Source organism: Boleophthalmus pectinirostris, unplaced genomic scaffold (genome assembly GCF_026225935.1).
Source record: "Boleophthalmus pectinirostris isolate CB_2022bp ecotype Guang Dong unplaced genomic scaffold, ASM2622593v1 HiC_scaffold_17, whole genome shotgun sequence".
NCBI classification, from domain to species: domain Eukaryota; kingdom Metazoa; phylum Chordata; class Actinopteri; order Gobiiformes; family Gobiidae; genus Boleophthalmus; species Boleophthalmus pectinirostris.
Window position 1 is genome coordinate 25,137,404 of NW_026571115.1, and position 22,623 is coordinate 25,160,026.

Here is a 22,623-nt window from a genome sequence, read left to right on the forward strand (position 1 = left end):
GTAGAGGTTTCTGGTGAACTAGAGCAGACTGAGCTGGCAGTCCTGGTATTAAAGGTGCACTGTGTAACTTTTCTGTCGGAGGATGTGCCAAAAGCTTGCTGTGACGTGAATGTTTGACAGTATCGCAGGGTTTCAGATGACACCACAGCGTTCTATTGGCCAGTATTTATGAATACAGATGGGGAGCAGCTAAAATTAATCTTGTTAAAAAGCAAAAATATGTTCTTGGGGTTAGTCAGTAATTGAAAATACCAGGTTCAGCAAATGTGAATGTACCTTTTGGATACAGTATGTCATGGCAAAGCACAATGTAATCAACTCATTTGGACTCAACTGTGTTTGGACTCGGTCTTGTCTTGGTCTTGTAGGAGCTTGGACTCGGTCTTGTCTCAGTCTTCAAGGCGCTTGGACTCGATCTTGTATTGGTCTTGAAGGCGTTTGGACTTGGTCTTGTCTCGGTCTTGAAGGCGCTTGGACTCGGTCTTGTCTCGGTCTTGAAGGCGCTTGGACTCGGTCTTGTAGGAGCTTGGACTCGGTCTTGTCTCGGTCTTGGAGGTGCTTGGACTACGTCTTGTCTCGGTCTTGAAGGCGTTTGGACTCGGTCTTGTCTCGTCTTGAAGGCGCTTGGACTCGGTCTTGTCTCGGTCTTGGAGGTGCTTGGACTCGTCTTGTCTCGGTCTTGAAGGCGTTTGGACTCGGTCTTGTCTCGGTCTTGAAGGCGCTTGGACTCGGTCTTGTCTCAGTCTTGAAAGAGCTTGGACTCGGTCTTGTCTCAGTCTTGAAAGAGCTTGGACTCGGTCTTGTCTCAGTCTTGAAAGAGCTTGGACTCGGTCTTGTCTCAGTCTTGAAAGAGCTTGGACTCGGTCTTGTCTCAGTCTTGAAAGAGCTTGGACTCGGTCTTGTCTCAGTCTTGAAAGAGCTTGGACTCGGTCTTGTCTCAGTCTTGAAAGAGCTTGGACTCGGTCTTGTCTCAGTCTTGAAAGAGCTTGGACTCGGTCTTGCCTCAGTCTCAAGGTCAGACACTTGATGAGTGATAAAATTGAGACAGATTTATTAAAAAAAACATTGACATATATGTGCCACAATAACTGTAAAATACAAATAAATGTTGAAAATGACAAAGATGGTCTTGATTTGGTCTTGACCCCCAAAGGTGTCAGTCTTGTCTCCATCTCTGCCTTTAAAAGTTTTGGTCTTGTCTCGGTTTCAACCCTCAGAGGTCTTGGTCTTGTCCTGGTCTCGGGACCCCGTAGTCACGGACTGGTCTTGGCCTCAATTAGTGCAGGTCTTGACTACAACACTATTTATAACCAACAAATCTGGTTCCTTTTTTTCCCTGAGGCCACTGTTGTGTTAGTCACAGGTTGATTGACAGCTTTGTTACTAAGTCAGGGGGCGATACCTTGAACAGTCTCACTCCAGATTGGTTTTGTGCTCAGATTTCCCTGGTTGCAGATGAGTCGCTATAATGGAGCCTCGATGAGCTTCATTTGGCTGCAATCAAACGCTATGGGGACATCGCGCTCCTTTAGTCCCCTTCTATAATAGGGTCTATGGGAGAGAGAAGTAGCTCATAGTAAACTTGCATTATAATTAAGGGAAAAATATAAACGTAATGTCATGTGTGCAACATTTCAACCAAAGCAATTATAGAAACAATAAGTAGGTGGTTTCTCCATTTACATTTGTGGTCTGACCTGGGAATGCACCTAGTGTTTTGTTAAACCCGGATCATGTATGAATTAAAATATTTCTGATATCTCTTTGTGTTTTGATCTGTCATTTTCCAGTCAATTTAAAATGGAAGTGACCGTGGTGTCTGGAATGCAGTCAGTTTCATTCCTGTGGCAAAGGCCCGTGACTTCTTCATTAACAGAAGCCTTTTTAGTTGTTGTCCAGGAAGCATTTCTTTTTCAGAGCTGTTAGCGATTTTATAGTTGTTTCCTCTCACTAATTACATACTTGAAGTTGTATTTGAAGTGATTGGTTCATGCGTGAGTAATCTTTACTCTTTTGTTTTTGTACACTCCATATTGCCTCCTGTATTTATGCCACTGGTACACACCCACTACTTTGTACTTCTTTCTCCAGTTCTATTTTCTTAGTCAGTGAAACAACTAAGATTTGGCTAGCCAGGCTGGCACCACCTACTGCCTCTGCTTAATTTTATTTCTCTCCAGCGACTAGGTCAGGAATCAGAATACATTAGACCAAGGGTGTGAAACTCAAATTCACAGAGGCCAAAATTAAAAACTGGGACTAAGTCGTGGGACAAATTAAATATTTATTGAAAAATTTCAACAACATCTGCATGTTTTCTCTTCTTTCGAGATGTTAAACCTTTTCTTATTAAAATAAATGTTTAATAATAGTTTTGCTTAAACATTGAATCCAGAACAAGCAAAGTATAAAATAATAAAACATTTCAAATAAATAATGTTCCTATAGCCTATCTGTAGCCGGCTGGCAGCTCTAATACATATTTAATATGATCTCGCGGGTCAAATATAACTATATCGAGCACCATCATATCTGCACTAGGCGGTTTGCAAGAACCCCGGAAGTGCAGTTCGGGCACCAACCAATCAGCAAATATTCAGTGTTGGTAACGATTCCTGAGATCGAGGATTTAAGCCAAAACAAAGAGAATGTTTGATGAATTTTATCAAGGGGAAAGACATTATTGCCCTTCTTCCAACGGGATTTGGTCATGACCAAATAGCAGGAGGGGTTGGTTAAATAAAAAATTGCAAAAGTAAAAAATAAAAATAAATAAAAAAAGTACCTGCCTCGAGCAAACGAATCCTAATGCTGTGAGGTCAGACGGTGTCCACGAAATGAAACCGAATAATGAATCAGGCGAGGATTTGGCAGCATCGCATAGGCATTTTGGTGCAAATGAAAAAAACTATTTGCAGCTTTACTTATAGATCAGTATTGGGATTTAAAATGTCCATATTATAACATAATCATCCATAAATGTCATAGACTACAACTATAACAGAAACAAGCACAATATGTTGTTTTTAAATGTCCTAAATTGACTCTTGTGCCCATTAAATCATGTTATAATGCTGTTTTCTCATCAAAAACATACCTAGAGTTATGTTTAGTTTCACTTACACATGTTTAAGAACAAAACAATGAACTGAAGAAGCAGCTTGGATGAGCCACGAAACATTTTTCACCTAAATAAACATTTGTCTAGTTGACATATTGAATTTCTCCTTTGTCACGGATTGTCCCTGGGCAACTGAGGGATTCCACACACATCCTGAGGAAAAACTCCGGGGATGTTTTTGATAAGGAACAGTTATAACATAGAAGAGAAAGAGAAAATAGAAGATAAGATAAGAAGATTACTAAGCAACATTTAGACCTGAAAATGAAAGCTTTGCCAACTTCTTTATGAAAATTCTATTAAAATTCCCATGCACCTGCTGTATCCAGTTTCACTTTGAGTTAAACAAAATGTTGATCTGAAAGTGATGTGTTTTTATTTATCGTTTAACAAGTCAAAGCAATTTGACTACGAGGAAGAGTGGCGTCTCTGTGTGCACTATTTTGACCAAACCTTAGGGGAAATGCAACTAGTCGCAGTTTATTAAGAAATTCAAGGGAAGAGGATACGGATTTTACAGTAACTGGGTAGTAATACTGTATATGTGGCTTCATTTCCCTATTGGAAATATTTGGTTATTGTTTGAGATCACAATGAAAGCGACGTGTGCAGACAAAAGAAGAATGTCTCATCTGGAGCTTTGTTTTGATTATACAAAGGTTGGGTTGGTTAGTCGACTCTTACTCAATGCACCAAAAACGGTAATCAAGAAGTAGTGGAATAACAGGATTTCAAAACAAGATAAGATTTCTATATAAAGGCTTTTTAATACACTAGTTGACAGTATTTTGTATTAGTTCATGTGATATTTTTCTCTAATTGTGGTTTCGTGTGGTAGTATCTGTGGTACCAATTAAACTTTAAAGGGCCTCTATTATGTAAAATGGATTCTTGCCGTTTTATAATGCTGTTACCTCATCAAAAACAGACCTGGAGTTGTGTTTTGTTTCATTCACACATGTTTGAGCAAGACTATATCATCAATCTGTCTACATCTCCAAAGTTCACAATGCGCCGTTCCACCTTGCGATGTCATGTAGAGATTGTTTTCGTCACCTTTTACCTTCAAATTCAGTAGAAATTGGTCATGCCAGGGCTAAAATTGTCCAAATGAATCTAGGGAAAGTGTATGGAGTTTGAAAACACCACACACACACACACAAAAAACAACACAAATCGCATAATATCGGCCCTTTAAATATTATCTTGATGGAGACAAGCAGGTGAAATTGACCATAAAAACGATTGACAACATACTGTGGAACAATGCAGGCAAACATAACATCTCACCAGAAAAGTTACATTGTGTGTCTTTAAATATGTTACGAAAAACATTACCACACCTCAAGTTGGAACAGAACATTTTAAGCATTACACATGTCATGTCTCAACACAAACAGACCTGGAGTTGTACACACGAAATCCTGCATATTTACACTGAGTTCTTCTTCTCAAACAGAAACAACTCCACACTGTGATGTCAAGTGGTAATACAAGAAGTGCTCCACTGTGTTTTTAAACTCCATACACCTTCACTAGAATCATTTGGATGATTTCAGCTCTGGAATTGCCCGTTTTTACTCAGCATAAAGTAAAAGTTATCTTGAAAACTACCACTACATGACAAGGTGGAGCAGAGCGTTTTGAACTTTAGAGTAAACAGACTAATAATAAAGTGTTACTCAAACATGTGTGAATGAAACAAAACAACTCCAGGTTTGTTTTTGATGAGTTAACAACATTATAACGTGGCTTAAAGCTCACAAGAGTCAAATTTGTTTAATATAGGATCTTTAAGTTTAATGTTAAAAATGAAAAAAATCCAGTGTTGTACAGCTCTAATGAAAACTAAAAAGTCAGTTCAAACGAATTAGACAATCATTTCAAAATAATGTCCAGGAATGTTTGCACTATTAAAAGGAAGTTCTCATAAGACATGATGCAATGACCAAATGTTCAAAGGTTGAAATCAGGTCATCTGAAACTAAATGTCTTGTCATAGTTTGATTCACATTCCAGTCTGATTATCCATTTGTAAGTGTGATAACATTTGAAGTATGCTGTAAAAGAATGTTAAGGAGAAGTTTGTTGTATTTGGAATAAAAATTGATAAAGTGAAGTGTTCTACCCTTAAACAAACATGATGAGAATATATGATCAAAAAAAGTACAACGCAAAAACAAAACAGGACAAGTACAAGTACAAAAAACTATGAATAGTACTGGGGGTAATATTTTGACCTGCTTTAGACCCAGGTGGGGCTCTGATTCAGTCACTCTGGTTTAGATCCGGTACAGTTCTGGATAGTCTTGGTTTACTTTACATGTGAAGGACAAACTTAGAATAGTACTTTAGCGTGCACTGACACTTATTCTTTTTTTGGTCCTAGTTTCAGCCCAGTTTTAGTCCAAATATGGTCTTGATTCAGTCCTGCTCTAGCCCTGGTTTAATTTCAAGTTTAGTCTCCGTTTAGTCCCAGTTTTGATGCACCTTTAGACTAATTTATATCTTAAATAGAACTTGTAATACCGTTTATAATATTAAATACATGTTTTGTGTTGACAAAAATACATTCTAGTGTATAACTATCTTAACTCTTTCCCCTTGGACACCTACTAGGAACAACCAATACATATATTACTAGGGCTGCCCATAGAGCATAATTGCATAAAAGAAAACAAAATTCCACGAGTGATTATAAATGATTTTCACACTCATGAACTTAATTGAAACACAGACATATTTGGTATCTCCGGAAACCTTAGACTCTGAACTCTTAATTTATGGATGTTTAAATGTGATTCAACTCATTTACAGGTTTATAACAGCTCACTGAAAATGAGAGTTTACCTGGTCAGGTGCAAAATCGGAAACAAAAAACTACATTCAGCATCTGCATGTTCTGAGTACTATATTCATTAAAAAAAAAAGTAAAATGTATATATTTGTCAAAGTATTCAAACAGATTTCAAATCACCATATACAATATAGCCAAGTGTACACCTGTTTTTACCTGTTGTACACCTGTGTTGACCTAATTCGTTTTTTTTGTTTAACTTATTCAGCTTATTTAGTCAGCTCAACTCGTCGTCAAATCACGTCTTTAGTGAAACAGCGGAGGTGTCAAAAAACGTCATTAAGGAAACAAGGCGGGGGGTCGTCAAATGTCGTCTTCATGGGGTAAAGAGCTAAACTTTACTTTTACTTAAAGGTGCATTGTGTAACTTTTCTGGGGGAGGGTCTGCCAAATACTTTTTACCATGAAGATGTTATTGATTTGTCTGGAATGTTTCACAGTATGGCATTAAACCTTTCTATCTTCATGGAGACCAAACCAGAGCAAGTCACAGGTCAGGCTCTATGTTATGAATAGGATTTTTTTTTTTTTTTAATGGACACAATCGCGAAATAAAAACACCAGGATCACGCAGAGCGGGTTAATACAAACATTTGATGACCAAAATGACGAAGCAGTTACAGAGAGAGGAGCCACAATATTTCAATGGGAGCCAGAGTCAGAAGGAGCCGGAAGAGCCGTGTGTGAACTTCTGCACCTGTGTTCCCACACCATTTAAGGTCTTTAATTACTGAATATAATTAATTTATTTAAACTCGCACCTTACAACAATCACTCACATTGTCATACACTCACATTTACACACCTCATTAAAGTATTACCTGTAATTAATTGTAGTTTTGTTTATTTCTATCATAAGTTAGAGCGGGTCATGAAAGCAGGTCTCTGTACTTTTTACTTCACTACATTTTTGAATTAAACAGGACTGAAAAGTAATACCTGCTGATAAGGGTTTATTTTTAACACGTTCATAATCTGAATAAACAAAAATATTGCTATATATATTAAATAATACTATTATTGATTTAATTGTATCAAATGCAGTACATTAGAAGTGTTATTAGATCTCAAACTGTGTGAAATACTTTTACTTTTTACTCTTTAAGTACATTTTTAAACAGCTTCTTTAATACTTTTACTTAGATTTTTTTCATGTGATACTTTTACTTGAGTATTTTATTGCCCTGGTGTCTGTACTTTTACTTAAGTAGCACAATTGAGTACTTCTTCTACCACTGGACACTTGGGTTAGTTCTGGATTAGTCCCAGATTAGTCCTGGTTTAGCCCTGGTTTAGCTCTGGTTTAGCCCTGGTTTAGTCCTGGTTTAGTTCTTGTTTAGTCCTGGATTAGTCCTGGGTTAGTCCTGGGTTAGTCCTTGTTTAGTTCTTGTTTAGTCCTGGATTAGTCCTTGTTTAGTCCTGGTTTAGTCCTGGTTTAGTCCTGATTTAGTCCTGGATTAGTCATTGTTTAGTCATTGTTTAGTCATTGTTTAGTCCTTGTTTTGTCCTGGTTTAGTCCTGGTTTAGTCCTGGTTTAGTCCTGGTTTAGTCCTGGTTTAGCCCTGGTTTAGCCCTGGTTTAGTCCTGGATTAGTCCTGGATTAGTCCTGGATTAGTCCTGGATTAGTTTTGGTTTAGTCCTGGTTTAGTCCTGGTTTAGTCCTTGTTTAGTCCTGGTTTAGTCCTGGTTTAGTCCTGGTTTAGTCCTGGTTTAACCCTGGTTTAGTCCTGGTTTAGTCCTGGTTTAGCCCTTGTTTAACCCTGGTTTAGTCCTTGTTTAGTGCTGGTTTACTCCTTGTTTAGTCCTGGTTTAGTCCTGGTTTAGCCCTGGTTCAGTCCTGGTTTAGTCCTGGTTTAGTCCTGGTTTAGTCCTGGTTTAGCCCTTGTTTAACCCTTGTTTAGTCCTTGTTTAGTGCTGGTTTACTCCTTATTTAGTCCTTGTTTAGTCCTGGTTTAGTCCTGCTTCAGTCCTGATTTAGTCCGGAACAAATTCCGACTATGCAAACAGGCCAAAGTCTATTGTAGTATTTTCAATTAATCTTTAACCTTAAAAGGACTTTCATTGAACCAGGTGCCAGGTTACCATTGTGTGTTTATCATTTTGTGTAACTTATGGCTCTTATATTTGAAACTAATACTAAGAAATATCCCTCCCACGAGCCAAAACTTTCTGCACAGTCTTTGTGTCATAGGAAATTATAATGCGGCTATTAATATCAATGATTAATATCTACTTCCACTATAACACGTCATGTTACTAGGAAATGCGTTAAGTATTACGTAGTCATCAAATGGTCTGCTTCATGTGTTAAATACTCAAAGAGCAACTGGCCAAAGTTTAACAGTGACATCATTTTTACTGGACATAGCTACTGTAATATTTTCAATGGAATATTTGTAGACTATTGATTTCACAGTTGGAAGTGTAGATGTATTTTTAAAGCGCTCTCACTACGCTATTTTCTGATCTGAGATGTAGACAGATTAATAATAAAGGATTACTTATATGTGTGAATGAAACAAAACACAACTCCAGGTCTGTTTTTGATGAGGTAAAAGTATTATATCATGGCTTGAAGCTCGCTTGAAGAGTCAATTTTGCGTAATATAAGACGTTTAAACTTTTTACGTCAACGTTTCGCAGTGGTGGAATCGTAAGAAGTGCTCAGTTTTGCTACTTAAGTAAAAGTACAGATACCAGAGCAAAAGAATATTCAAGCAAAAGTAAAGTATCACGTGAAAAAATCTAGTACCTCTTTAAAAATGTACTTAAAGGGTAAAAAGTGTAAGTATTTCGCACATATTTTGAGATCTAATAAAGCTTTTTAATACAGATGTGTGCTTTGTTCAACAGAAAGAATTTAATTGATGTTTTTTCTGGCTGTTTGTATTTGTATATTTTTGTTTATGTTAAAAATAAACCCTCATCTTTTTCAGCAGATCTCAAACAATCATTAAAAATAAAAAAAATGTTTCAGAAGAAGTGCTTCCTGGACCTCCAGAGGATAATACACAGTAGATCCAACTCAGTGGTGCCGTAAACTAATAAAGGCATTTTATTTTAACCAGTGAGTGCCTTGGGTTTTTTTCATCTTTGAATCATAAAAAATACTTTTACTTTTCAGTCCTGTTCTAAAATGTAGTGAAGTAGAAAGTACAGATACCTGCTCTTAAATGTTACGAAGTAAACGTAAAAAATTATAGTACAGAAACAGTACAGATACTTTTACTACGTTTACTTTTTTACTTTTGCCGCTTGGCTGATGTAAAACTATAATGCATTATGAGCATGTGTATTATTTTAGGCTTAGATTTAGAGTTAGACAAACGTTATTAATCCACAAAGGGAAATTATGTGGCCACAGTAGCTCACACATCACAATATATTATAATAACAAAGCGCAACAATACAAATGGTAACAATAAATCCAAAACAAATAGCAAATATATCAAGAGTTTGGTATGTGGAGTACAGTTGTAGGGAGTATTATCTGTGACATAAGGGTGTAGTCCTGTATCTCTCGCTGTTTATGAAGCCGGTTTGAGATGTTGGAGATACTTACCAAACAAAGTACTAATTAGAAAACCATTGAATTACTACGAGACAATGGTCACCACCAGATATTGAAATGAGATTCAATTATGCTGAAAGATTACTAATTAACTAGAATAGGTTTAGTCACTGGGAGTGGTGATTCTGCAGAAATACTGTTATATTTGCACAGTGCAGAGTAAGCGTACTGTATGTCTTCCATGTAAGCAGTGTGTTCCTATGAAAAATGCCAAGTAAAAGGCTGTACGTAGCTGTTCATAATAATCTGTGTCAAATTATGATGTATTTCAAAGGGAACTTCTCTAGTTTGATTCCATGGTTCTGTGGGTTTATATGGAGGCGGTTTTCTACATGTTTTAGGTCAGCTATAACCATTAAAGGGTTCATATTATGCTATTTTCTCCATTTCTATGTTATAATGTTGTTTCCTCATCACAAACAGACCTGGAGTTGTGTTTTGTTTCATACACACACAAGTTACTCTTTATTATTAGTCTGTCTACATCTCCAAAGCTCAAAATGCTCTGTTCGTCCTTGTTACGTTAAGAGATTATATGTTTGATGGCATTTATTTATCGTGTATTTATGTTGTTCCTTATTGAAACCATGGATTGTTTCGATGGAGTGTTTGTGATGTTTGTGATCAGTTACATCTTTTTAATTTGAGAGGTTACAGTGGGCAAATCTCTACTAAACTAAAGGTAAAAGGTAATGGTTAACTTGAAATCTACTCTTTCATGACAATAAAAGGTAGAACAGAGCATTTGGAGCTTTGGAGATGTAGACAGACAAATAATAAAAGGTTAATCAAACATATGTGAATGAAACAAAACACAACTCCAAGTATGTTTTCGAGGAGGAACCAACATTATAACATGGCTTAAAGCTCTCAAATATAGGACCTAGGAAAATTCACAACAGTCCAGGGTTGTCCAAACTTTTTTCATCAGTGACCCAACCCAAAACATGCTACGTAGTTTTCCAGGAAGAACAGTTGATAGCCAAGGTCAGTTAAATACAATCAATCAATGAACCTGCCCATGGATGACAGGTGGAAATTAACACTGGTGCTACAACCTGGTACAATTCATCTCTCCTGTTAAGGTTAATAAAAAATAAATTTTAAAAAAATAGTAAAAACTGTGTGCCGTTTCTGCCTCATTAAAAAAATAAATAAATAAACGAGTGATCAGCAAAATGTTTGATATTGGATAGATAAAGATAGATTAAAAAAGGAATATGAGGAACGAGAAGCCTGAGGGCCAAGAAAAAACTGGTGTCTGAAGGACTTCCTGACCCCATTCAGTAAATCTAATTATAAAAACCTTGCTCAAAATGGAAACCTGAATGAAACCTCTATAGATAGATCTATATAAGTTACTCCTCTAAGTAAAGTTGTAGGCTTAAATATTGCTATAAATACTTTTTCCATTCTTCACCCACGGCTCAGGATGTAAGTGAGCCTACTTATAGTTTTAAGTGCACGATAAAAGAGTAATATTTTTAGCTTGTGATGCTGATTCAACAGTGTAACTCTGTCCCCCTCTAGCGTTGGTGCGCGTGACAAATTTACATTTGGTTCTAGTACTGTTCTAGTAAGGACCACTAGAGGGAGCCCTTTCTTTTTTTATTTTCACTTGTGCAATTCTAGTGTTGAAAGACAGAGGAGATTAAGTGATTAAGTATAAAATAAGATAACAAATTTAATGTATTTTTTAGCTGCTCTGTATGAACCTTTTGTGAAGGAGGTTCATTACCCATTTGTCTCCATGGAGATGTTTTTGCTTTGTCCGGAGTGTATCTCAGTAGGGCATTAAACGTTCGTGTGTTGCTTCTATCAAAAATAACTTGAGTAACATAAATTCCTCCTGTAAGTGGGCTCACCTCTCCACAAATCTGGCCTGTAACTTAACTTGGTGATATATGAACATACCTTGCATAGGAGACAAGCAGGTGGCAGACTCTACACTATAAAAGTTACACAGTGCAGCTTTAACAAAAGAATTTTACTGTTATTCTAGACTCAAATGAGCATGGACCTCTTTCCCACAAAACATGCTAGTCTAAAACAAATAAAGCAATAGTTAAACTCTTCTCTGGGGGGAAAAAAACTCTAATCTTTTCAAAACATTGTCCTCCTGTCTCAGTATCACATTGTTTTCCTGTACTTTGATGGGAACATTTGTCCCAGTTTGTCCCATGTATTTCTTTGGCCTAGAGTGGAGTTGTCACAATATAACTCTAGTACCACAATGATAATTAAAATTTTTAGACAATATATATTTTTCAACATTAAATAATACTTTCTTTTATATTATCATGTGGTCTTGTATCTGTGTAATCCCTCAGTGGGCCAGGTTGGTTCCACAGTGGTCCATGGACGTATACAAGTCTATGTGCGCTTATACTTGTTGTGATAAAGCTCAATTTCATTCTAAAGCTATTCAGGGAAGGTTAAGGTCTTTTTTTTTTTTAGTATTGATACCTTGTTATAGCCTAAAAAGCAACTTTAGCATAAAATGACCAGATTTTCAAAAGTCTAAACTGGGACACACCTGGGTTGAGTTGGTTGGTATAAATAAAATTGTGAAAATAGAGTGTAACATTGTGCATTCTTGTGTCAGTCATAATCTGAGGGGCTTCTGTTGCTATATTTTTTTTTTAGCTTTATGGTCATTTAATCACGGTTTTCTGTATTTTGGAAAAACAAATGACAATTTATGCTTCTCTTTATTGTTGACGAGGATCAGATTAGTCAAAAATTGTGATAGTCCTGATTTAGACCTGATGTAGTCCAGGTTTATTCTTAGTTTAGTCTTGGTTTAGATCAAATTGGTCAAAAATAGGGACACATGGGACATTTCTTGTATAAAACTGGGACAAATCACTGGTTTTGTATAAATCTGCTGGGACAGGGGACACAGGGTTCAAAACTGGGACTGTCCCAGGTAAATAGGGACGTCTGGTCACCCTACCTTAGTGGCGAGGACCTGAATATAACTAGGTCGATTTTCCAGTGCAGATCCCAAGTGCATTTATTAAATCCATCACGAAAACAGAACTATTAAAATAAGAGAAAAGAAAAAAAAAAGAGACCCAAAAAGTTAATACTAGCATCGCAGCATTAGTAAATAAACACAGCACCTCAACGTAGATAAACTGAGGCTGCTTCATTTTATAGGCCAACTCCCTGAACTGGGTAAGATCATTTACCAGAGCGGGTGAATACAGGTAAATCATTTCAATATTTAAAAAGTTAGCAGAATTAAAACAGTGATCAATTATTTATCCATTGAAATCTAATACAAAAATATGTATCTTTATTAAGTTAGCGTGTTTTAATTATAGAAACATACTAGATAGAAACAAGCTAAAATATTAATGCACCCCTCCTCCTAAAAGCATGGTTGCCTGCCCCAGAACCTTCTTAAGGTGCCTCAGGTGCATGGGGAATCTTTTAGTTGGAACACCTGAGACAGACACCAAAAGAGGGTAACTACAATTCAGAATATTTCAGTCACAATTACTCAATTAAATGCACTTACACTTTAATCAATAAATTCATAAATATTTTAAAATTTTTGTCCATTTGTCCTCATACATGTAAACAAATGGACTATACAAGCTACATCACACACCTGCTGAAATGAGTAGTTTGACTATGTCTTTTTCAGTATTGATACATGCTCAAATTAATATTTAGTTTCAGTACTAGTTTAGGATCTCATTTTTGATACTTTTGACAACCCTATCCTAGAATAGTACTTATAGAATAGTACTTATAGTAGTACTTATATTGTACTGAGCTGTGTAAAGGACTTTGTAAATATGACTTTTTTGGTATTGATATTGTTCAATTTGACTATGTAGTTTTGATACTAGTTTTATTTTCAATTAGCATCTGATTTTTAAAATTTTTGACAACCCTTGCCAAGAGTAGTACTAATAGTAGTAGTTCTAGTTTCAATACTAGTTTTAGTATTGATTAGTATCTGATTTTCAATACATTTGGCAACTCTAGCTTTGAATAGTACTAGTAGTGTACTTATATTGTTCTAAGCTGAGTTGATTCTCGGTAAATATGACTTTTTTCAGAATTGATATGTGCTCAAATGAGTATTTTTATACTTGCTTTAGTATCAGTTAGCATCTGATTTTCAATTATTCGAAAATTACGATCTTTTCAAGTCTTGAACCACATCACTTTTGTTTCTGATTCTGATATTGTCATATTTTAGTTACGGAATTCGGACATCGTAATTGTGTGATTGTTGGATGTCCTAACAGTGGAAAATGGCTCGACAAACGGGCTTCGGAAATTTGCGAATTCCATAACTGCAAAAGGGGAATCAGATGTGTGTGATGAACTAAAATATAACAATATCAGAACCAGAAACAAAAGCGATATGGTTCAAAAGAGTAGAAAAACTGGCTTTGTCAATAGACACATCCCACTGGGAAAACAAACATGGTGGTTTGATGCTCCCTTTTTCGGAAAATCTTTCCCAGTATGCATTGCGCGATGACCAGAAGTCCGAAATTTGTGATGCATGTATCATACTACTAGTTCTTATATTGTAATGAGCTGTGTACATGACTCTCTGTGAATGAGTTTTTTAGTTTCGATACCTGCTGGAATGAGTATCTGATTTTCGCTACTTTTGACAATCGTAGCCTAGAGTAGTAAAAGTAGTATTTCTTCTGTTGTATTTGTGTGCAGGGCTCTCCTCTCTGTCAGGTACAACACTGGCTGGCACTGGTCCATACTCTTCAGAGGAGGACTGCTGTTTACACTGTCCCACGAGTCTGACCGTAGGAGGTACAAAAACAGAACACACAAGTCTGGAGGGAAACTACTACTGCACAAGCTTCAGAGTACTTTGAAGTATTGCAGTAGCGAGCAGTGAGGCTAATATTCTTTCTATAGTAAGTGTATTTGCTGAGAGCTGCACAGTGGGTTCGAGATTCTCGCACAAATTGAACTGTCGGCAGTTCGGATCTAGCTTGAGAATGTACTGTTGTTGTGTCTCTGAGCAAGGAACTTACTGTTCATATTGTTCATAGTTATCATAGTACACTGCAACAAAGGGAGGTCATTGGGTGCAAAATCCACAAAAGAAGTCAAAACAGAGTTAATAAGATATAAGAACATGGGAATTTACATGATTTTCTCTGTTAAAGGTCTTGCATTTCACAAAATAGACTTTCGTGAGATTTAAGCCATGTTAGAATGTTGTTACCTCCTCAAAAACATCACACACACATAACATTGCAAAATAGAACAGTGTTTTCAGTTTGAGAGAAGAACTCCTCCAAAATACAGTGCGTTTGTGTGCTAAACATGTGTGAATAAAACAAAACACAGCTCCAGGGAACAAAACAGATCAGAAGACAGTGTAATCTAGGACCTTGCAATGAAGGCAAGAGTCAGGAAAGTGTTTGCTGGTTTACTCCTAGTTTTATCCTGGTTACTTGGTTGGGTCCCGGTGTAGTCTGGGTCTAGTTCTGGTTTAGTTCCAGTTTAAAAGTTGTGATGTGCGTGTAAGTGTGAATGCAGCCTATAGAGAGATTTGCAGTCACAGTAAACAAATGGCATGCTAACAGTGCACAAGCCTTTCTTCCTGGTTTGCAAATAATAAAAATGCTTTATAATTAGATACAGACAGAACACAGACACTTTTACATTAAATCTGGAAAAAATAGATACTTTTCCCATCACCTTGATGACCCACTCAAATTTCGTGCTACAGCTCTCATGTTTACACAAAATTCTGTATCTACAATTCTTGGCTGCAAAACACATTTTTCAATTTCATAAACTTTTTCACAGATTCCTTGAGCTGATATCCAGCATTTTCCTTTGTTACAACCTTCCCCTCTCACGGCTTGGGTTGAACACATGCTGGGGACGGTTGTAACAGTCCAGGCAATAGGGAAATCAGAGGTCGTAATTTAATATCGTGTGTCATTAGACTTTGGAATAAAGGATCACTGTGACTGAGCGCACCTCCAGAGCTGTGTTTAACATAGTGTGCGAGTGCGCTCTCATTCACAGTCTTATCTCTTCAGCATGTTTTAGTGCAGTGCACCTGTACACATGAGGCCAGCTCTAACAGAGCTTTCACTGACCTCTATCTGTGATATTAACACACATTTGCATGTAATTAGACTTGGAAGTAGATTTAGACACATTTTATTGATCCACAAGGGAAATTACTTGGACACAATAGCTTACACATCACATTATATTACAGTAACACAAAGGTTAAAAAAAAGGTAATAAAGTTCTAAATTTCCACAAGGGAGAGTTCTTGTACAGCTGTAGGGAGTATTATCTGGGACATAAGGGTGAGTTGTTGTACAGTTGTATGGAGAATGGTATGAATGTAGTCCTGTATCTCTCACTGTTTGAGGGGAGCTGTAGGAGCCTGTTGGAGAATGAGCTCCTCTGTCCCTCTATAGTCTAGTGCAGTGAGTGAGTTGTTGTACAGTTGTAGGGAGTATTATCTGTCCGTCTATAGTCTGGTGCAGTGGGTGAGCAGGAGTGTCCAGTGTCCTCCTGTCCCTCACTGTGATAAATGTCTCCAGCTCACAGCCGATCACATGACCAGCTTTACGGATCAGTTTTTCAATCCGCCCAATGTCCCTTTTACTGGTGCTGCTCCCCCAGCAGACCACAGCGAAGTTCAGGGTGCTGGCCACCACAGACTAGTAGAAGATCTCCAGTAACTTGCTGTTCTTGTACACAGCATTGCTGTTGTCTCTCCAGTCCAGCCTGTTGTTCACATGGACTCCAAGGTACTTGTAGCAGTCACTATTTCCACCAACATTGCCCTGGATGGTTCCAGGCTCCACTGGGGTCCTCTTTCTCCTGAAGTCAATCACCAGTTCATTGGTCTTGGTCAGGAGTAGATGGTTTGCCTGGGATCACTCCTGTCCAACTCTGATACACCCTATCACCACAGAGTCATCAGAGAACTTCTGCAGGTGACAGCACCCGAAACTGTACTGGATATCAGAGGTCTATGGAGTGAACAGAAATGGGGAGAGAACTGTACCCTGGGGAGTTCTTACAGTACTAACCACAGTATCAGACAGGGTGCTTTCCATTTGCACGTACTGCGGCCTGCCTGACTGATAGTAATCCAAGAGACAATGGAGGAGTTGAGTGAGAAGCTGGTCAGGTTGTGTGTCAACCCATCCTGAGCAGCTTCTCACTCAACAGAAAGGGCTGGATTGTGTTAACGGCACCAGAGAAATTTGTGTGTGTCCAACTGCTGATCCATATCTTCTCTGCCAAATGTTGCCAGGTAAAAATATTAATTGTACTCCATTGTTTTCTCACATTCACCTGATCTAACCCTGTTGTATCTATTTTTTATTCCTTACTTACTTTTGCATAAGCGCTTCAGGCACTTCTCATATTGACATTTCCTTTGACCTTGCTTCTTGTACACTAATCATACACAGTCAATACATGTACAGAAGGCATTTTTTTCTTCTGGCATTAAATCAAATCCCAACAATAGATTTTGAGAGGTTATCATACTCCAATCATTTACATGGAATATTTCACTATTCAATGGTATTGTATTCCAATGTTGTGGTAGTAAGAGGAATCGATGCAGTGTGTTTGGAGGATGAATCGTAAGTGGGAGTGGGGACCTCAAAGCTCACTGTTACATTATAGATCGTGCACGTGGGATTAGCACATGTTTACCTGAGGTTAAGGGTCAAACAGGACAGGACAGAGGAGTGCGGTGGTGGATGAAGCACTCAATCTGGTTATTTAAAGGTGCATTGTGTAACTTTTCTGGTGGAGAGTCCGTCAAATGCTTTTTTTTTTTAAATTTCCATGGAGATGTTATTGCTTTGTCTGCAATGTTTCATAGTATGGTATTAAACCTTTCTATCTTCATGGAGACCAAAGCAGACTGAGTTACAGGTCAGAACTGTGGAGAGGCGACCCTGCTCACAATCAGAATGCCTGTTTTTCTAGGTATTTTTGAGCAATAAAACCACCTATAACTGAATAAATGTAAGGTAGAGCTGGTTAATGTCATACTGTGGAACATTACAAGCAGAGCAATGATGTATCCGTAGAAACAAGCAGGTGACAGTCTCCCAGCCAAAAAGTTACATTGTGCTTTGGGTAAATCTACAGATAAAGGAGCAAAAGATTACTCAAATAAATGTAAAAGTTTCACATGAAAAAATCTACGTAAGTAAAAGTATTGAAGTACATGTTTAAAATGCACTTAAAGAGTAAAAAGTAAAAGTATTGAGATTTTTAAAATGATTAAAGCATCAAATGTTGTGATTTTGATAAAGAATTTATCTGATGTTAAGTGATTCAACTGATTTTAGTTTCTTGCTGTTTTTGTGTATTTGGTTTGCTCAAAGTTGGGACAGAAACTCAAATTAAATGTGCTCAAAATAAGTTTCAAGCATTTCAAGTATTCTCAAACTATAAAGAAAAGCACTTCTTACTTTTTAGTCCAAATCTAAAATGTAGTGAAGTAGAAAGTACAGCTAGATGCTCTCAAATGTAGTGAAATAAAAGTAAAAAGTATGTAAAATTGACTTAAGTAATGTCATATGTACTGTACTCTACTTTTACTTTTGTACTTCGTTACCTGCCACCACTGGATGAGCATATTTGAGAAAGAATAGTGTAAAGGTGGGGCCAAAAGAGGAGAAATATGTGGCAATGTAACACAATCTGGCAACAAAAAAAGAGAAGAGGTTGTGCTTGTAGATTGTACAACACACACCCAGTGGTCTTTTTATGGGGAACACTTTGTATCTGTAAAGTTAAAGTGGCTATTACAACTTGGACGACTCAAATGTTGGCTTTTTAAAAATTATATCGAGCAATATCAATGTACTAAAACTATTTCCTGGTCGTAGTTGACCCAGAATGTCTCATAATGTTGAACTTTTGTTTATACAAAACATGTTGTTGCATGAGAGATAATAATAACAGATACGTAACACATTTGAATCAGTCTTATTTTAGTTTTGTTTTAAGGAAATAAATGCTGTTTTCAGTCTCTGCACTGGTATTGGTTGATATCCAGATACTTAAAGGTGCACTATGTCACTTTTCTGGTGAAGGGTCAAGCGTCAGATGCTTTTCTCTGTAGATATTCCACTGTTCCAACAGCTCTATCCTACATTTATTCAACTACAGGTGGTTTTATAGCTCAAATATACCTAGAAAAACAGACATACTGACGGAACGGGGTTGCATCTCCACAAATCGTATCACGCAGTCTTAAATCTTAGTTGAGTTCAACAGAAAGTGTCCTTCAACAGGTAATGCTTAAAATGGCAAAAGAGGCTGACAACAAAGGAATATATGATTTTATAATGTGAACTAAAATATCCTCCAAAACTGGGAAATAATCTAATTGGAGAACAGGCTGGGAATAAACTCAGAAACGGATACTACAAATAAGAATTGTACAAATTGCAAACAACAGATTTCAGATTCAGAGTTTCAGACACAGAGCTTGAGTGTCTCTTTTGAAAGGTCAACAATCTAGCAAAGACTGAATGAACAGAGGGAGTATATACAGACGACCCTGGGATGATTAGGGAATGAGTGGGAGCTGTAGGAAAAATGGGAAAGTTGTAAAAGGAGGACTGGAACAGGGTGAGATATCATGTAAACAATGGGCAGAACTGTGACAGATTAGACTTGTAACTTGGTCTGGTTTGGTTTCCACAAAGATAAGAAAGGCTAACACCATTTTGTGAAACATTCCAGACAAAACGACAACATCTCCGTGAAGAAAAGCTTTTGACAGACCCTCCATCGGAAAAGTTTTAGTTTAAAGCTTTAGTATCAAAATCCACATCGAAATTGAAAAAAGTGGATCCCTATTTCTCAGCTTTTTGTCACCCTTAACCAATCAGATTAAAATACTCGTCTGGACATTCTTCCTTTTCCTGACCACTTTCAGAGAGACTTTTCACAGTCGGTCTTAGCTGATGATCCCGACTGAAGCTCCATGGATTACCTATAGCGGCCCTCCTGCGGCTAATTGATTATTGATTGACAGCTTTGAGAAATCTTGCACTTTGTCTCCAAGAGAGGATTTATGAAAACTCTATTGATAATGCTTCAAATGTAACATCGATTTTGTCTGTGCTGTAATTGTTATATTGTATAACTGACATACAAAGGAAAGTTCAGGGAAGGTAATTTGTAGTTTGCTGAAGTAAAACGTAACTGGCGTAATCATCCATTGCATTATATCACTTAATCTGGTATTTCTGACATGTACTGTTATAGATAGAAGTATTTGTACTGCAAGGCCAAGCTGAAAAATAGAGAATATTTGCTATTTAAATATGTATGTGGCCGCTGGTGAGGAATAAGAAAAATCCATATTGCACGACAAATTGAGGTGTTGAGTTTTGTAAAGGCTGAAGAATCCATGCATTTTTATTATTTGGATACAACATCACTGACACAAATATTAAAGGATGGTTTAATAAGTAGTTGCATAACGTGGTGCTGAAACTTACAATATGTCTGTGATTTATCTTGGAGGGCAGAGCAGAGTTAAAGGGCCCATATCACTCTATTTTGTGATCTGTTATAATGTTGTTTCCTCTTCAAAAACATATCTGGGGTTGTGTTTTGTTTCATTCACACAGGTTTAACACACAAATCCTGCGTGTTTAGGTTGAGTTTTTGTCGCAAACAGAAACACTCTACTGTATTTTTAAACTTTCAGCCCTGGAATTGCCAATCTCTACTGAATAAAAAGGTAAAATGCAGATGTTAACTTGAAAACTACCACTTCATGACATCACAAGGTGGACCAGAGCATTTTGAGCTTTGGGGATGCAAACAGGCTAATAAACCAGGATTACCCAAACATGTGTGAATGAAACAAACACAACTCTGGGTATGTTTTTTGAGGAGGTAACAACATTCTAACGTGCAGTAAAGATCACAAGAGTACATTTTTTTGTACTATAGGACCTTTAAAGTGTCAATCTAATATTCATACCTATCGTGAATCTAATCTATATTCATATAAATGCACTCTCTCGCCCTTTCCCTGCTGTATATTGATTGCGATGATCTTATTTGTACCGCAGCAGCAGAATCACCAGCCAACTCAGTCATTCCATCTTCTCCTTCACCTCCAACCTAATGTTTTCTAGAACAAATTCATTATCCAGTCTATTTGTTGTTGTTCTGAATCCGAATAAACACACAATGTACAGTATGTTGCGCTCAAGACATTTTAGATGCTAACTGTAGACACTGCTCTGTCTGAAGCTCTGTTGTTCAAGTTAGACTTTAATCTGAGATTTGTTTTAACACAATCTAATCACAAAGAACTGACTTAGTTGGAACTACAACAGGTGAGCTGATTTGTGCACCTTCTTAAGTTAGTCACTGAAATTTGTGCCGGTTTTTGTTTCTTGTGTATAGGTTAGGGCTTTTCACAACTTTCAGAGGCCTGAAGGTCGAATTATAGTTCTGCGTCGACTCAACACACTCTGACGCCATTGCCTTGTCGCCGTCGTTTTTGTTTTATGGATCTGCGTCGAGGTCTATGCGCCGCGAAGTAATTTACCACCACAACGCCAGGAGGCTGCGATTTAAAACTGGCATTCGTGTAAACAAAATGAAGCAAGAAAGCAGGAGTATCAGAAATGTATGTAGAGCGAATAAAAAGAGAGGACCAGTCACAGCCCTTATTGTCTGCGTCACTTCCCCCTGCGGTCTGCATCGTTTCGACGCGTAGTTAGAAAATTTCGAAGCTGCACGTCGGTCGATGCAGACTCTGTGGAGGGGGTTCACAGCGACGTACACTCTGTATCGTGACGCAGATGATCTGACACACGGCCATAAACTGGGTTTGAGTGGAGATTTGCTGTGATGGTAGCCTAATACTAACAACAACTAGCATGCAAATAGCACACAAGCCACTTCTTGGTTCTCAAACTATAATAGTGCTTTCTAATTAGCTACAGACAGCACACAGCAGTCTTATTTTGACCCTAAAAACGAAACAGAATTCTGACTAGTCTTCCACTTCAATTCTAAAGTATAGGAATATGAGAGGATATGATTAGGGTGACCAAATTTTCAAAATAAAATACTGGGACATCCCTGATTTGGGTTGGTTGGTAATAATAAAATTGTGAAACAAGCGCGTAATTGGAAAATTGTTATGCACTCTGCACTAATGTGAGTCAGTATAATCACATTTTGTTTGTGTTTTTTGTCATTTTTAAGCAGCTTTTCTGTATTGTACCTAAACAAATGACAATTTATGCCTCTCTTTACTTTTGGCAGGGACCAAATTGGTCCAAAATAGGGACACCAGGGACATTTTTTGTGTAAAACTGGGACAAATCACTGGTTTTGGGACAGGGACGTCTGGTCACCCTCGTTATGATGCCATGTAAAAGCCAATCTCTATACATAATGATTTGAATTTTTTGTTGTTACTAAGAAGACACGATAAATGTTCCCAGCGTATAATGATGTTTAATTTATAATATTTTTTAAATGTAGAAAAATTAAACATTAAAGCCGTACAGTTTTAGCTTGACCCCTTTTTGCAGTTTTTCCTCATTTGTCTGTGCAAACTTGCCCTGTATTTGGTGTACCTATGGGGATTGTTACATCAGACCCTGTGTATTGATTACATCGACAAAGATGATAACCAAGTGTGAAGGATGACTCACATTCAGGTTATGACATGGCCTTCTGACGTCAAGAGGTCTCCAGATGCAAGTTCTTGTGGAAAATTCAATATAAAAGTCAGAGATAAAAGGAGAGTTCTCATGCATTTTTCTTATTCTCATTTATTAAAGATTTTTGGACATTTGGGTATTTCATGTTTTGCTAGACGTCTGTGTGTGATTGGTTGAAAAGTGACGCATTGGAAAATGGGGTAAATATTGTCGCCCCCTGTTGACAACAAAATGGAAAACGATAAAGACTGTAAGGAAAAGCAAGGCAAGTTTATTTGTATAGCACAATTTATACACAAAGTAATTCGAAGTGCTTTACAGAATAAGAAATACATTAAAATCACAATACAAACAAATCAAA

The 22,623-nt window shown here is 37.3% G+C and overlaps 1 protein-coding gene across 2 annotated transcripts in view; it reads left to right on the plus strand.

The window, feature by feature from the left end:
• Nucleotides 1-14,282: 14,282 nt before the first annotated feature.
• The window catches only part of prkcbb (protein kinase C, beta b), a 223,475-nt gene continuing 215,134 nt past the window's right edge, over nucleotides 14,283-22,623 (plus strand). The window contains exon 1 of one of the 2 annotated variants that reach the window (XM_055152249.1): nucleotides 14,283-14,349. The gene's annotated coding sequence lies outside the window, so the exon portion shown is untranslated. The remainder of the gene's footprint in view (nucleotides 14,350-22,623) is intronic. The other variant, XM_020919954.2, reaches the window with a different exon arrangement.